At 32.2% G+C, this 17,985-nt stretch overlaps 1 long non-coding RNA gene across 1 annotated transcript in view; it reads right to left on the reverse strand.

The window, feature by feature from the left end:
• Nucleotides 1-1,010: 1,010 nt before the first annotated feature.
• The window catches only part of LOC134739869 (uncharacterized), a 148,839-nt gene continuing 131,864 nt past the window's right edge, over nt 1,011-17,985 (reverse strand). The window contains exons 5-6 of the long non-coding RNA XR_010126940.1: nt 11,876-11,931; nt 1,011-1,291 (exon numbers count right to left, since the gene is read on the reverse strand). This is a non-coding gene — a long non-coding RNA (uncharacterized LOC134739869). The remainder of the gene's footprint in view (nt 1,292-11,875; nt 11,932-17,985) is intronic.

The raw sequence follows: 17,985 nt of genomic DNA on the forward strand, positions 1-17,985 counted from the left end.
AAACGTGGGAAGGCTTTAGGTAGGCTACAGCCAGAAACATTGTCAGCAGAACAAATTTAGAGTGGACAACTTGCTGGTGAGGGAAGATACAGAAAACTAGTAGAACAATGTACACAACTGAAAATAGACACAGTTTAAAAAGATGGAAGATAGAGTTATTTAGTATTTTACATAACTGCAAAACTCCTGTGTAGAACTGTATTACAGTGCAGTTCTTATGGTTGTTTATAGTGTTGACTCTAACCATGCAGGGATTAAGTTACATCAAATACATACCATTTGAGAAAGCAGGGGAATAGTTTCAAGAGGTTATCTTTCTCAAATTTATTTCACATTCCCCCTACTCTTGGCGCTGGATGCCCTGGGCCTCCTGGGTCTGCTTTTCATGGTCTTCAATCCACTGTTTTCACTGTGCTTAAGTTTTCTCCTAACCTCAGTTGATGGCAGTGATGGATATATTTTTGTCAAAATAATTGGCTGCTTGAAAGAAAAAATTTCACTAACTGAAATTAACTGACTTGGAATACCTGCTCTTCTGGAAATGTCAGACAAAGGCCATGTTGCGGAGTAGGAGGCAAAAGACATGTTAGATGAATTTATTATGAGTTATTTTTCATTTCTTTCTAACTTTCAATAGCCAACTTCCAATGAAATTCATTAGCTTGACATAGTTCTCATTTACGTCATGTCTAATTTATACTAATAAACTAAACTGGATAGGTAACAAATTTACTATTTCAAGCAAAATGAAGTAAACCTTAATTTAGTAATTGCTCCAGGGGAAAATATTTTTGCTCCAATGATCAGTTTAATTATCTCAGTTGTGACCCTTTCATTTATAGGATATGTACTTTATCCTAACAGAATTGCCCAGAAATCTTAAAGAAAGTAAACCTCAAGTCTGCAAAAATTTCAGGAAGAGCAATACTTGTGATCCCTATTATCAAGCAATTGTCTCAATACTGACACTTCTGTCTTTTGTAGACGAGGAATAAAAATGGAACAGATAGTTCACATTGCTTTTTTTTATTAAAACCTTCAGTATTAAAATGTACAATTACTTCTCATTTTTCTCAATGGCAAGTTTTTAAGATACAGAATTCTATTTAATACCAGATACCTTTTTTAGGAGCAAGAGAAAATATGGGTGTAAAGTGAGAACAACAGTATAACAATCTGATTTTGTTGAGAGTTCATCAGGATGACTGGAAACACAGGTTGGGTCATTACTATGAGAGTTCTATGTCCACATGATGCCATCAAATCAAATTCTTTGTGGAAGTGTTGGTTTCTGTTGATGTAAAGAGAAAGAGAAACAACCAAAATTTGAATCACTGAAAACTTAATATACAGCGTGTCAAATAAAAAAATCTAACTCAAAAAAATTTGATTAAAAAACACTCCTGGTAAAATAAATAAATAAATAAATAAGTAAATAAAGAACACTCCTTGTAATCTAGCTCTGTGTGTGTGTGTGTGTGTGTGTGTGTGTGTGTGTGTTAAAAGCAATATTTTGAAGAGAAATTCATTATTTATAATAAACCTTGCTTCAGCCTAAACTATTTAGCTATAGAAGCAATGCAATGCAATACAATATAGCTATACAGTAACATCCTTTTTCTATAACTTGGGAACAAAAGTCACAAAAAATATTTTGTATTTAGTTAGGACTTCCACACTCTAGAACCATTGGCATGTCAAGCTACTTCGTTTTTCCTGAGAAAACCCCAGATGACCCCCACCATTTCTTCTTTTCCTGCTAGTCTGTTATTCACCTGTGCTTCCATTTTAGTACATGCAAACTGTTAAAATAAAATATTATAAACTAGATTACTTACAAACAACAGAAATTTCTCACAATTCTAGAGGCTGGGAAGTCCAAGATCAAGGCAGATTTGGTGTCTGGTTAGGGTCTGACTTTTGGCTCACGCAGGGCAACTTCTCTCACATGGTGGAAGGGGCAACAAGCTCATTTGGGTTTCTTTAATAAGGACACTAATCCCACTCCTGAGACCCCATCATCATGGCACAACCACCTTCCCAAAATCTTACCTACTAATATTATCACCTTGGAAGGTAGGATTTCAACATATGAATTTGGAAAGACACAAACATTCTGTACATAGCTGCTTCTATACCTGGTGTCTTTAATCAGCAGCTGCTGCCCCCATGACCATTGATAGAGCAACTGATGCTAACTTTCCGTACTTCTGGCTACTTTTAATGATATTTCTGCTCCCATAGCCAATGTGCTATTCCATCTGGGGTTGAAGGAGAGGGCTACTAAGCCTATAAAGCTGGGGTTATTTTACTGTCAGGGTGGCCTTGGATTGTTCCTGTTTCTTATGACTTTCTATTTAAAAGCATGGAAAGAATTTCTCCAATGATGAGTATGAGATTTGAAAGGCAACATCCCATTTTTTCACACAAAAGTACCTTTTCCTCTTTGACCAAGAATTGATGTTCTAGGACAGAATCCAGACAGCATTCCTCAATAAGAAAACCTTAATTTAAATTTAGAGAAATATTTGCTCTGTTAAATTATTTAGTCCCAGAGCATAGGAGTCTGCTGGTCTTCTTTCAAATAGGCATAACATTCTGGTACTTTCCTTACCTTGAAACAGCAATGTAACTTTACATTTTTTATCAGAACACTCCTGATCACCCCTCTTTGATAATTTTAAGATTTTTAAATTTTTTGATATCATTCCTTTTCCATTGTAATATAAATCAGTTTGTTTCAATTAACAGGCATTCAAGTGATAAGAAAGAAGCAAGATTAGAGGCTGAGTGGTTTTTTTTTGGTCTGTTAAGGCTGAAGGTCTCAGATTTCAATAATATTAAATAATTGTCTTGGGGGAATCTTAATTGTCCAATCATTAGTGCTATTATTATTTTCCTAGTTAGGAAATGTTTTGGCAGTCAGATTTACTTTGCAGAGTTTTAAGAGTATTAGAATGGCTTCCCAAATTTAGACGACAAGTTAGCAATGGAATGGAGACTGCCAACAGCTCTAATCTATCAGACTCAGCTGGTCCCTCGTTATTTGGCCATGACTGTCATGGTGAAAGATGAACTCTCTTCTACTTAGACTGTTAATACAAATGAGCTCTATTTCACGTTGAGATGTCTTGATTGAGAATTCCTGAGATGACTCAGGTCAATTTTCTGAGAGGTTACAACTAATTTAGAACTTACAAGTGAGTATAAATAGCTTAAGCTGACCGTTTTAATATGACATACTTTACTCTTGGGGTGAATTTCATTTGCTACCCTGAAACCAATTATTTTGTTTTTTGAAATCTTTCCAGATATCTTACAAAGTCCCAACTAACCAAAGCATAAATGTCTCTCCTAGTAACAGACGTTTTAGAGATATATTGAATTGCAGTGTGTAGTGCTGATCCCTTGGGCACCCCACTGGAAAATTCTTTGTGTCCTGAGAATTACCTAATTATTCCTTTTCTTTGTCTCCTATCTTTTAATCAGACTTTAAATTCTCTATGATTTCCTTGGTTTTATTAATGGGACTGCAGGAAAAACTAAACCAAAATCCTCCTTTGCAAGTTTGAACAAATTAAACCAGTTTTTTCTTCATATGTAAATTATTTTTGATACTGTTTTTCTTTGTATGATGATTTTTGTGTGGCAACTCATATTACATTTTTAAAGACTCAAGATAGATTACAGGACTGAAAATTATTTTTCCCTGTTAACATTACTTTTCTGTAATTAAAAAATAATGTCCTTTTAAAAAGATTGCTTTATAATTATATATATAATTTTTAATAATTTTATTATAAAATATATTAATTTTTATTGGGTTTTGTAAAAGAAAAATGACACTGGATAAGTTAGACAAGGAAGACTTTGAGACTATTACAACCGATAGAGAAATTAAATTCGACTCTCTTGAAACAAAAGGTGGGAAGGTCTTAAGCACCTGGGTGAGCTAGTGGAAAAGTACTGGAGGGCATTGGAGAAGGGTTGGTCATTGCAATTAGGGTTGGTCCTCTGTGTTTGCTAATCAGCACTTGTTGAAGTTAGGCTCCTATCTTGTCACAGAGAAGGGAATAGGGGCTCTATCTATCTTTTTTGATGATTTTATTATAAAAGGATGGCTCTCAGGTGAAAAGAAATTTGTGGTTTGTAAAATTGACAAGAAACTAGAAGATTTGCATCTCAAAGAGGCAGAGAAAGAACTTACAACTGCAAATTCTCTACTGCAAATTCTCTAATGTAAATGCAGTAAGAAAAGGGAAGTCAGGGGCCTATTGCCAGGAAAAGGCTTGTCTAAACTTTAGTCAAGTTGAGAGGAATAACCAAGGTCATCTAGGTCAGTTCAATAATTACTAATACAAATTATAAAATGAATTCAATATGACAAACAGTTCCTTAAATACCTGAATATTTTCAAATTAATATTTAAGTGTCAAAATATCAGGTTGCATTTTGCTAATAGCTTTAAGTGTACCAATGCAGAATCTAATAATGAAGCTGAGCCCATAAAGAAGTATTAAAATTTTCTAAAACGTCTTTATATTTCAATGTATAAAAGTAAGAAAAATAATTAATATTTTATATCAAGTCCATAAGTTAAAATTATTGACAAAGATAATGAATTAACTTATAACCTATTTATAAATGTGTTATCTTTAAATCTTGATTGAGTATCATGGCTTCTGATAAAATCTTAGGTTCTCTACTTTTCTGCAGTGTCATGACCTGTGAAGGGTCTGAAATTTTTATGCTACCTGCAAGCTAATAAGTTAGCTTGCTATAGTTTTATGGATGCTAGTGAAAGACAAGATTCCAGGACCATACACACAGCACTTTATTACCAATAGTGTGGCGGTCAGCACAAACTTCATGTTCTCATCAGTTCTCTTGGCCTTCAAGTCCCATGGGGAGTGACGTGGATGCAGGCCCGTTGCATATATCAGATACAATTGGTATGTATCATAGCTGAAAACCTTTGAATTTAGGAAATCCCCAATCTTATAAGGATAATCTTATCTTTATTATCATAATCAGGGAACAAATCTGCCCTCTGTCCTGGAGGAAGACACTATCTTTATCTTTCAAGGTTAATCTTGACAAGATATTCTAACAGTAAAAGCTTATACAGCATACAAAAACATTATGTAGAGTTGTCTCCTAACCTGCAGAACTGATATTTTTTTTACCTCGAATTTTTTGCCATCATACCACATTGTCCATCTAGTACTTTAATACCACTTTATTATAAAAGTTTAATATATGTATGTGTGTATATATATATATATATATATATATATATATATATATATCAGCTTGAATCTATGGTTAGTATAGGGTTTGTTGAATGCTAATCAAAAATTCATGTTCCAGAGGAAGCTACATAGGTATGTCAAATACCATTTTTAAAATCTATGTTACAGAATTGTTAATTAGCAGAAGGTTTGTTGTGATGATTTTTTTTCTTGGTAAAAGAAGTGGTGTCCAAAATATGTGATTGATTGGAAAAATAGTACCAGCATTCTCTCTGCTTGAGAAAGGCGTAAGAATTCAGCATGCCCTAGAAAATAACATTTTCAGACCAGGACTCTAAGTGAGCAATTTTTATTATGTGTTTTCACCACTTTATCTGAGAGGACTCTGTAAACTCAAATGACTTATTACAATTTTGATTATGTCTTCCATCTTGATGTGTCATCCTAGGAGCAATCTTAAAAAAACAGGATTCTTGTCAGAATGTTTGTAGATAAAGAGTGGGGATTTTACTAAGCCTAGGAGAACTAGTCATGTAAATATTTTCTTTTCTTCTTGTTATTTAATGCATATATAATTGCCAGAATGAGGTCTAATAAGATATGAGACTTGCTTTCATTCTCACATACCACCTGGCTGCAAAGTTGTAAAGAAAGAGATAGGCATATTAATCTTCACCTTTCATGACATGAATCTACTGAAATTTATCTAAAGCACCTGATACCTGTCATATGACTATAATGGCTTAGATCAGTTTATAATCTCACAAGGATGCCAGTAAATGATTAACACCTGGCTTGGGAAGGGGAGGGGAATATGGCATCCTAATAACTTTGGTGCTGTAAGTACTCCCACTTTGACCTATTTTTAAGCTATTATAGTGACGCTACTGAACAGGGAGTTGTGAAGATTCGTGCATAATTGGCTTTCATGGGCTAGTAAAATCCAGCTCCAGTAAGAGCTGCTTCAGCACACCACTGTATGGTACTTTAGCTTTTCTTACAAGCTAATTATAAAAAGTGAAAATATTCATTTTTGGAGAAGACTAATTCTCACTTATTTGGGGGAAATCAATAACTCAACTTAGTTGTAGAAACATGAAGTTACACTGCAATTGAATTGAAACCTCAAAAAACATACATATAAATTTTCACTGTTGACACTTTCACCATGAAATTTGACAAGGATTCCCACTTTCCTATGATGTTTCCATGGCATATTTGTCCATGTTAAAATAGTAAAAATTTATAAATATTTATCTAGTTTTAATAGTAGGAAAACAAATTAGTACATTACTACAGGTTTACATCATCCAATTTAACAAATAGAAAAGTTCTTGGATTTCAGGCAAGAACTTTTTGAACTAAAGACTCAAACTGTTTAAATACTGTAAGTTACTCTGCCAAAATGCATTAACCTCCCTTTGTTACTTTGGAATCTCCATGTGTCTGCTGCAGGCAGCACTACAGAGTAGTTGATAGGTGCAGTCTGCGATCTAGACTGATGCTTTCTGCAGCAGCATTCACGGGTGAGTTATTTCAGTCTGTGCTAGTGTGGCTGGAAAATTTACCTTCACACAGCTGGAACTCCATTTCAGTTTGTCATGATACACTACACTGTGACTGCTTCTTCATGAGCCAGAGTATCACTGCAACGTAGTGGCTGAAATTTCTAACCTCTCAAACACAATTGCTAAAGCCAAATGTCAAAAGGAAGAGAAAAACTACAAAAAAAGTATTAATGTCTTCTTATGGGAATGAAAATACCAAAAAGAATCGAGGGATGCAAAAGCAAATACATAAATATTGGTATAGATTTTTTCTTCATTTTAATTATAGTAACTTCTATGCTTCATCAAATGCCTGAAAAATGATAGAGTATTTGAGATTATCTTGTTTCTTTTTTTCACAACTTTTTTTTTTAACTTTTATTTTAAGTTTAGGGGTACAAGTGCAAGTGTGTTACATAGGTAAACTTGTGTCATGGGGTTTATTGAACAGAGTGTTCACCCAGGTACTAAGCCGAGTACCCATTAGTTATTTTGCCTGATCCTCTCCCTCCTCCTACCCTCTGATCTCTGAAATGCCCCAGTGTTTGCTGTTCCCCTCTATGTGTCCATGTGTTCTCATAATTTAGCTCCCACTTATAAATGAGAACATGTGGTATTTGATTTTCTGTTCCCGTGTAAGTTTGCTCAGGATAATAGCCTCCAGCTCCATCCATGTCCCTGCAAAAGACATGATCTCCAAGAAATATGGGATTAGGTGAAGAGACCAAATCTGTGACTGATTGGTGTGCCTGAAAGAGATCAGGGGAATTGAACCAATTTGGAAAATATATTTCAGGATATCATCCATGAGAATGTCCCCAACCTGGTTAGACAGGTCAACATTCAAATTCAGGAAATTCAGAGAATCCCAGTAAGATACTCCATGAGAAGATCATCCCCAAGACACAAAATCATCAGATTCTCCAAGGCAGAAATGGAAAAAAAAAAAAAAAAGTTAAAGGCAGCTAGAGAGAAAGGCCCCATAACCTACAAAGGGGAGCCCATTAAACTTACTTATTTCACAATTTTTTTTTTTTTTTTTTTGACACAGTCTTGCTTTGTCATCCAGACTGGAGTGCAGTGGCGCGATCTCAGCTCACTGCAACCTCTGTCTCCCAGGTTCAAGCATTTCTCATGCCTTAGCCTCCTGAGTAGCTGGGATTATAGGTGTCTGCCACCATGCCCGGCTAATTTTTTTGTATTTTTAGTAGAGATGGGGTTTCACCGTGTTAGCCAGGCTGGTCTTGAACTCCTGATCTCAAGTGATCCACCCACCTCAGCCTCCCAAAGTGCTGGGATTACAGGCGTGAACCACACACAACTTTTTAAAACATATCTTAATACAAGAAATTAATCTATAAAGTAAAAATTAATGTCCCTTGGTTAATTATTTGATTTAAAATTACTGCTTGGATCATTTATGACAGAGAATCTTCTGTTTAAAATCTGTGTTCTTAAGTGACTTTGATATAGTTTTTTTTTTTTCATTTTATTTCATTTCTGTTTTTAGAGACAGGGTCTCACTCTGTCACCTAGGCTGGAGTGTGGTGGTGTAATCATAGCTCACTTCAGCCTCAAACTCCTATGCTTATGACATCCTTCCTCCTGCCTCAGCCTTCTGAGTAGCTGAGACTCCTGGTGTGAGTCAACATGTCCTGCTAATTAAAAAAAAAAAAAAATTGTAGTGATGGTGTCTCACTTTGTTGCCCAGTTCTGGATTTGAACTCCTGGCCTCATGTGATCCTCCTGCTGGGATTGCAGGTGTTAGTCACCAGGCTGGGCCTTATTTTATAAGTAATTAATAATGGGGCCTTATATCACTAGAATATGGGAATCAGGTTCAATGAATATGTGAATATTGTGAAATTATGCGAAAAGTTTTGTATATATGGGTAGTTTTAAAGTTTTGTATATATGGGTAGTTTTGCATTTATCAGAAGATATTCAGGAGCACTTATCAGTTTCTCAAAGGGGAATCTGACTTTCAGAAATTAGGAACCAATACTCTAATTTGCATATTGAAGAAAGAAAATGAATATAATAGTTACATAAAGATGGACATACAAATATGTCTACTAAATTAATGCCGCTCGTCAACTTGATGGGGTACTATTGCCCTTTTAGTCTGAGCTGAGAGTGCAACCAGTAAAGTCATCTCACTGATTTGGATAGAAAGACTGTTATAGGAAACCAAAGTAAAGTTGCAAGAATATTTCCTATAGAAAAGACACTATACTGATTGTGATTTTTATTAGCAGATTATCAAAAATAAGCTTCTCAGCTGAGGCAGTTAATATTTCTGAAACAAAAATGAGGAAATCTGGTGCAGAGAATAATTATAGCCTGAATATATATAAATATATTGTATATATATGTGTGTATACGTGTATATACTATATATACACATGTATATACATATATAGTATATATACTATATAGTATATAGTGTATACACTGTATAGTATATAGCGTATATAGTATATAGTGTATACACTATACAGTATATAGTGTATACATGTATATAGTATATATGTATACATATATACTATATATGTCTATACATAAATACATGTATGTATGTACTATATATACATACATGTACATATGTATATGTACATATACATATGTATATATGTACATACATATATATGTACATGTATATGTACATATATGTACGTACATATATACGTATGTATGTACATGTATACATAAATATATACATATGTACATATATGTATATACTGTGTATATAGCACATGTATGTATGTACTATACATATACATACATGTACATATACACACGTGTATATATAGTATATATACACATGTATGTGTGTATATGTATGTGTATATTATATATGTACTATATATGTATAGTATATACATATATAGTACATATGTATACACTACATATATACTATATACATACATATATAGTATATATGTGTATATATGTATATATGTATATACATATATAGTATATATGTACTATACTATATATGTATATACATATATACATATATAGTATATATGTACTATACTATATATGTATATACATATATAGTATATATGTACATACTATATATGTACTATATATGTACATATACTATATATGTATATATGTACATATATGTATATATTTGTATATATGTATATATGTACATATATGTATATACTTATATATAAAACACATATCAACATTGTATATATTTATATATGAAATACATAGATATATAAAATATATATCAATATTGTATATATTGATATATAAAATATATGAAAATATTGTACATATTTATATATAAAATATAAAATGATTGTACATATTTATATATAAAAGATTGTACATATATATTATATAAAAAGATTGTATAGATTTATCTAAATGTATAAAAAGATTGTATATATTTATATATAAAATATATAAAAAGATTGTATTTATTCATATATGTAAAATATATAAAAAGATTGTACATATTTATACATATAAAACATATTGTATATATTTATATATAAATATATAAAAAGATTGTATATATTTATATATAAAATATATAAAAAGTTGTATATATTATATTTATATATAAAATATATAAATATAAGTATATATTATAATAAAATATATTAATAAAATGTATATATTTATATATATTTACATATTATATATTTATATGTAGAAATATAAAAATATATTCATATATAATATATAAATATATTTAAAATTTTTAATATTTTATTTATATATTTCATATTTATTTACATATTTTATATATTATATATTTTATATAGAATATATATGTTATATAGAAGTATATATGTTATATAGAAATATATATATTATATATTTTATGTATGTTTATATTATAAACATATATTATAAATTATATTTACATATTTTATATGTAATATATACAATATATATATATTTTTTAACTTTAAGAAGTCAAAAGTCTATGAGATCAACAATAGGGTAAAGCACCCAAGCACGGACCAGATATCAGTATTTTTATAAAACTCACAGGTATATATAAGATGAAGCAAAATTTGAGAGAACCCTTTCTAAGAAAAAACAAAACACCACCTCATTATCTGTGTCTAAGGAGGCCTTAATATTATCCTCAGCATGGCTAAACTTTAGGCAGCCTTCTTTCTGATTCAAGGGTCTGACCTCCTTTTCCTTATTTACTTTATAAAACTTGTAAATGCTTTCTATGCCCTTTTCAGGTACAAATCATTTTAAAAGCTTCTTGACAGTTTTACAACCCAACAGTGTCATTCTCGAGGACCTACTAGTGGAGCCATTTCTTTGAAACTTTAAAATGTACATGCTGAAGGAGATACCACCTCTATCTTACAGTCTCTATGAGAGAGTAGGAGTCTAAGGTGGACCCTTTGTTCCAAAGTGTGAAATTACATTCTGTCATGGAGGTAAGAGACAGCTTACTCTCTGTTGGGTAAGGCCTAACATCTTCCTGCCCCAGCCCTTACAATCTGTTCTGCTTTTTGTTTAGTGGAGTTTTGACTGCATTTTTGTCTCTCTCCCCTATTGCATAGCCTTGAATAAAATCTTCCCTGCTTGTTTAACTTTGGTGCAATTTTTGCTTTGATTACTGTAAGAATGGGCATTAGCCAATGAAACTACTGTTTCCATACTAATTTACTTATCCTTTGCATAAGCAGATAGTAAGACCTACTTGCCCTGTAAGTTCTCAATCATAGAACATGTGAGAATCACCTGGGGGGGGACCTAAAAAAGACTCTGATATTAGACATTTCACAAAGTGATTCTGATTTCATTTGTTAGTGGGTGGGATCTCATGGTGGGTAGTTTTATATTTCCCCAATTGATCATAATGTGTTCCTTGGATTGCAAAACAGTTAAATAATTATTTTGTACTGATGCATTAGTAAGACTGTCACAGAAAAGGAAGAATAAAAGATTCAGGAAAAACATTTTGAAATGCAGACCTGAAATTGTGTTGACCATTAAATACTTTTCTTTTGGATAGTAGTGTTATTATTGGATTGTATTTGTTACTAAAATTTAGTTTTATAATTATTTTATGTAAGTTCTTACCTGGTGACGTAAGTACCATTGTAGCAAAGTCAGTTTCTTTTGAAGTGAGTAACAGTCTAAGAAATTGAGATGTAAAACAATAAATCACCATTTATATCAACAATTTTAAGACCCTAATTGTCTATTTAAGAGACTAAAAAAATTGAAGTTTTGTGCATTTCTGAGGGGTTTGTTGATTACTCAAGGCTTAAACAGAGACATAAACATCATTATCTTTTATTCCTTTAGATATTATTAGTTAATAAAAGTTTTCTACAAATCATTCACAGAAGAATTTCTTCTAGTTTCCAAATTACATAATAAAATTATAAATATTTTTCTGCAGAGAAAATTATACTCTGCTAAAATGTATAGATTAAACCAGAATTTCTTAACAGTGACGCTATTGACATTTTAGGCCAGAAACTTCTATATTGTGGCAGGGGTGGTTTCATAGATGCTGTCTCGTGCATTGTAGATGTTTAGCAGCATTCCTGGCTTCTACATACTCATAATGCTTTTTTTTTTTTTTTCAAAAAAATGAAATGTGATTGCAGAGAGTCTTTTCTATGGAGGAGACATTATGCTAGAATTTAACTCCAAGAACTACTCCATGACACAGGCATGATCATCACCTTCATTGTTTTACAGGTAAGAAAACTAAAGTTTACAGTGGTTAAATTGTTTGTCCATAGCTGCATGTGTAGTAAGAGGGGCTAGAAAGTAGGAATTTCATATCATTTTGAGCTCTTGAGTTTGTAAGCATCGTTTTTCTTTAGAGTTATCTCCTGGTTTTCCATGATAGTAAGTCTTTCTTGGACTTTTTTTCTGGCACAAGCATTCCTTCTCATACTTAAATTCTTCACAAATATCCTTGACTTTTCTATTAATTCTAAATTGCAGTCTATAGTCCCACAAACTGTAAAAGTAAGAAATGTTAAAATTCTTTGTTTAAAAGCATTCATTATTACTTACATTTCTAAATGAATGTAAGAAACGCAATAACTTAGCAAACAGAAAGTTCAATCAGATTTGCTCATGCAGGGGTCTTATGATATTTCAATGAAGACTGATGTCCATTCTATGGCTAAAGTGGCAGGACACAAAACATAATAGAATTGTGCAAATTCAGAACACATTTTCCTAATTTAATTTGAGGAGTTCTGAACTTCTGCATTACCCAAGAATCACAGAGAAAAAGTAATGCATTCCAAGCTATAAAAAAGTGCCTTCCTTGATTAGGTATGTTATCATACTGTGGTTCTGTTCCTGTTTATTCTTGCTTTTGTTCAGAGTTATGCTTTTGAAGGAAATCAAAATATTTCACCCCAAAATATACTTATTTAACATATTTTGACATTGCTATTAAGAGGGCTTGTAAACAGAATGAGCCCTGCAAAGCTGTCTTTTGTGGGGGAGATTTGCATCTCTAGAAAATGTGCATCGATGTGGCCAGGTTTCTCTGAGGCCTTCCCTTGTGGAACCCTAACAAACATTAATTTCTGTAAGGGTTTAATGTAAGCCACGTACTCTTCTGAGATTAGCATATTTTAGTACCACATTATCTCTTATACTAGTCATTGCAATGACAAGAAAATAAATAGAAAATTCAGGCCAAAAGCTATCTATCAAAAGTAATTTTTAAACTTCCAAAGCAAAATTCCTACCTTTCAGGTATGTTTACAATGATGAAAAAACTATTTTCTAATTTTTAAAGTTATATCCTTGATATAATGAGATAAAATGTGGATTTAAAACCAGTGATTAATAGTGTCTCCCCAATAACAAATAAAAGACAGCTTTCAAGATCTCAAAGAAACATTTACTACATCTTTTGAGGGCTGCTACCTGTGGGATTCCACCTACACAACAAAACCATCTTTGCTAGCCAGGTCTCCTCTTTTTCCCTCCTGTAACCTGTTTTGCCAGAGCCAAGCCTCATACATTCTGTAATCTCAGTATGGCATATATGCTTCTGAACCACACTCGAAGGTTGGGGTTACATAATCACTCTGTGGTTCTTCCCCATGTGCATGTTGATACATTTGTATGCCTTTGCTCAAATCAATCAGTCTTTTGTGAGTTAATTTTACAGCAAAATTTCAGAGGACAAACGGAAATGTTTCCATTGGTCCCTACACTTTAAATTTAAACATTTTAAATTTATTACCAGTGACTATATACTTATATTGTAACAATGCTACTGCAAAGTAACAAAAATGTGAAATATTGAATGTATGGCTTAGGAGATCTACAATAAATGATTATGTGAAGTTTTGCTTTGTTTTGTATCTGCAGCTGCTTCCTGAATTACCTGTCATTTGTGATTCTTATTACCTTGCATGTGTGTGTGTGTCAAAAAACATTTTCAACCTTAAAGCAGTGCGAGTTTGATCTACAGTTGTTTCTGATTCAGTCAACACTGAGCTTGAGTATTAATTTTATGAATTTAGTTGCAAGAATAAAAGGTAGCTGGAGAGGCTGGGAGTTCAGGAGAATGCCTCAGTCTCCACTGACTTTGACAGTAACACTAAATAAACCAAGAATCTAAGAAAACACCATGTACTTCATATGCAGTTTCAGACTAGTTCACTATACGCTTGTTACTCAATGTTTGTTGTTAAGTATTTTTAGCTCTTTGGAGCTTTTTAAAAATGGAGAAACCTAGGTCCCATTCCAAAAATGCCACTCAAATTTTTTTTTAACCATGTCCTTGGGGATGAGACTTACCATTTCTTACACCTACCAGAACACAACTCATAAGCCCTTCTTCCCTTGTCTAGAGATTCTGGCTTCCCCACTTTAAGAACTGAAGATACTGCAGCTGAATTGATGTCATGAAAAGGCCTTCATTCAAGTAGAGTGGGTATCTTGTGTGGTCTCTATTTAATAACTTCCGCTTTTGTACATTTCAATTTCTGTATGTGCTCTGAGATAAATAGCCAGAGTCTTTAAACAAGAGAGACAACAACTAAAAACAACAATGAAAACTTAGTTACAGCTACAGTGATATACAGGTCTTTATAAAAGTAGCAGTTCCATTGTGCAGGCGGTGACAAATGTAAAACCATAAATTCTGGAAATAGTCATAGTAAATAGAAACAAGAGTGGTTCACAGATAAGGATATGAAGCATACTCACTGTATTTTGCCAAAAATGATGTTCATATATTTTGTAGACTAGAGAGCCTTTTTAAAGGAAACAAATTCATAACCAAATACCATCTAGAATTACCTCTATTAATAAATTGTCAATGTAATATTTTAATTAAAACATATATCACTATAACATATTTTCTTCTCTATCATTTTATAAAATATCTATGATAAGAAAGAAAATAATGGAATGCATTTTCTTTAACATATTATCCTACATTATACTCTTTCTAATCTCTAGAGACCTTTGCTCATTTTCAACACCTTTATATGCATGGCTCTCATGTTTTTCCAATGACATTTATAATTTACTGCACCATATTCTCTTTTATTAAGTCTCTTCTTGAACAATATAAGTTGAAAGAAAGATAAATGCTTAGCATATTTGCTTATTTCCTATATATAACTAAAATATATTAGCATATTTATACCTAAATTGATACCAAAAAGTAACTAGATAACATCAAGGAAGCCATGTAATTTATTTCATTAAAGTCATTTTTGATGTAGTAATCAAGGTTATGATTTCTCCAGTCCATTGGACTTGAAGTTCACTAAGTGTGGACATACAGTATAAATTATTTTACTTTTAATAAACTATAGTTTTAGCAAGGTAAAATTTGATAAAAATTTTACATAAAATATATTTTTACTTGTGACCAATAAATTATGATACTAATAGTACATGGGCTTAAACATTATCCATGTCACTCTATTATCAGTTTTTACTTATTCTAAATTAATAGGTGGAGACTTTTTTAAGGTCTTTTAAGGTTTATGATACTATATGTAGTTAAACTACTTTATTTATTTTTAACATGTTCTCCCTCCTTATTATATTAGTTTGATAATTATCTTAAGCCCCTCAACTTTGTAAAACACTTAAAATTTAAGACATAGAGCAAATTAAAGAAATTGTATTGGTGTCAGGTCTCTATAAAGAACTTTCAAGGGAAGAAAATTTATTTGTGGAATACATTGTCTGAGGAAATCAAAGAATATTTTCAAAAATAATGAAGGCTCCAGAATTATTATTATTCTTTTTGCCTCTCAAACAGAATAGAATAGAAAGTTATAGAATAGAAAGTGAATAGAAGAGAGACTAAAGAGAAGGAAGAGTTGAGGGAAGGACCAAAAAGAGATGATAAGGCAAGAGGACAGATGAGAAAAGAGAACAAGATCATGGTCTCTGAATCTTCAACACTGAAGAATGGTGACCTTAAGCATGCTTCCTGTCCACTGTTAAGACTTAACCACATATTGAGCCCACTCCTATCACTCTTGCCCTGCAGAAATCATAGATATATTTGGAAGTAGCATACAGTAAAAGAAAAAAGCAACAAAAATTAACCTATACTTAGCAGTAAGGAAACTATACTTCCAGACAATCAGTACAACAAATCCAAGTTTGTTGATTGATGCATTTCTGTCAAATACAGAAAAATAAAATCAGCAGCACAGCTTTCTCTTATTGGTGTACTCATTTCTGGAATCTGTTACATTTTGTGCAGTGTCTTCTATACTGTCTCTCCTCTTACGGGGTTAAACAACTTCATACCAATATGTAAGTGCTTTTGCACTAATAAAGAAACAAAACCTTGCTCTTTTTGTTCTTTGACTGTAGCGTTGGCTGTGGAAATTCTCATTCCAAGCCCCACTACAATGTTTGATTTAAAATTTATTTCTAAAGTAAATGTATTATATAATTTAATTTTCCTTACTTATTAAACATGAGAAATACTTTTGATACAAGGTGGGCTAATTAATAATTTATGTCAATAGCCAGATACATGCATTTATTTTTATGGTGGAAAGTTCATCTCCACCATAGAACTGGAAGAGACCAGTTCTCTTTCCAATGTAGAGATGAAGAGACCCAGATTAAACTTTAGCTATACTTCCCTATCCTCACCTAAATATGGGGATAGCAACCAATATTTGAGGATTCTTCTGAAGGTAAAATTGAAAAAAATACAACATGTTTAGAAATGTCCTGACATATATTTGGTGCTAAATAGTTATTAATGCCTGTCTTTCTTATTAAAGAATGGCAGGAAAAACATTGATGATAAAATAAATTTCAACTGGAAAACCTAGAGAAAATAAGTAAGTTTCTATACAAATACAACCTGCCAGGACTGAATCAGAAATAAATAGAAAATCTGAACTGACCAATAACAACTAGAAAGATTTAATTAGTAATAAAATGTCTTCCAACAAAGAAAAGGCCCGGACTAGATGGCATCACTGTTGAATTCCACCAAACATATGAAGAAGAACAGCAATTATCCTAAAACTTTTCCAAAAATTTTAAGAGGAGGAAATTATTCCTAATTTATGCTACAAAGCCAGAATTATCCTAATATCAAAACCAGACAAAGACACAAGAACAAAAAGGGAACCTAATGGCCAATATCCCTGATAAACATAGACATAAATATTCTTAACAAAATACCAGCACTGAATCCAACAGCACATCAAAAAGATAAGACACCATGATCAAGTGGGGTGCAAAGATAGTTCAACATATGCAAATCAATAAATACAATATATCACAACAGAATGAAGGACAAAAATTATATGATTATCTCAATAGATGCAGAAAAAAACATTTGATAAAGTTTAAGAGCCTTTAATGATAAAAAATCTCCACGAACTCGGCATAGAAGGGACTTTCCTCAACATCATAAAGGCCATATATGGCACAATCACAGCTAACATCATACTAAATGGGGAAAAGCTGAAAGCCTTTCCTTTAAGAACTAGAACAAGACAAAGATGTCCACTTTTGCCACCATTCCTATTCAAAATAGTGCTGAAAGTTCCTGCCATGATAATCAGAGAACAGGAAAAAGAGAGAAAGTAAATGAAAAAAAAATTCAAAAAGGAAAGGAGGAATCCAAATTGTCCCTCTCTGAAGATGACATGATCATATATTTAGAAAAACTTAAAGACTCCACCGAAAACCTCTTACAT

Source organism: Pongo pygmaeus, chromosome 6 (assembly GCF_028885625.2).
Source record: "Pongo pygmaeus isolate AG05252 chromosome 6, NHGRI_mPonPyg2-v2.0_pri, whole genome shotgun sequence".
Classification (NCBI taxonomy): Eukaryota; Metazoa; Chordata; class Mammalia; order Primates; family Hominidae; genus Pongo; species Pongo pygmaeus.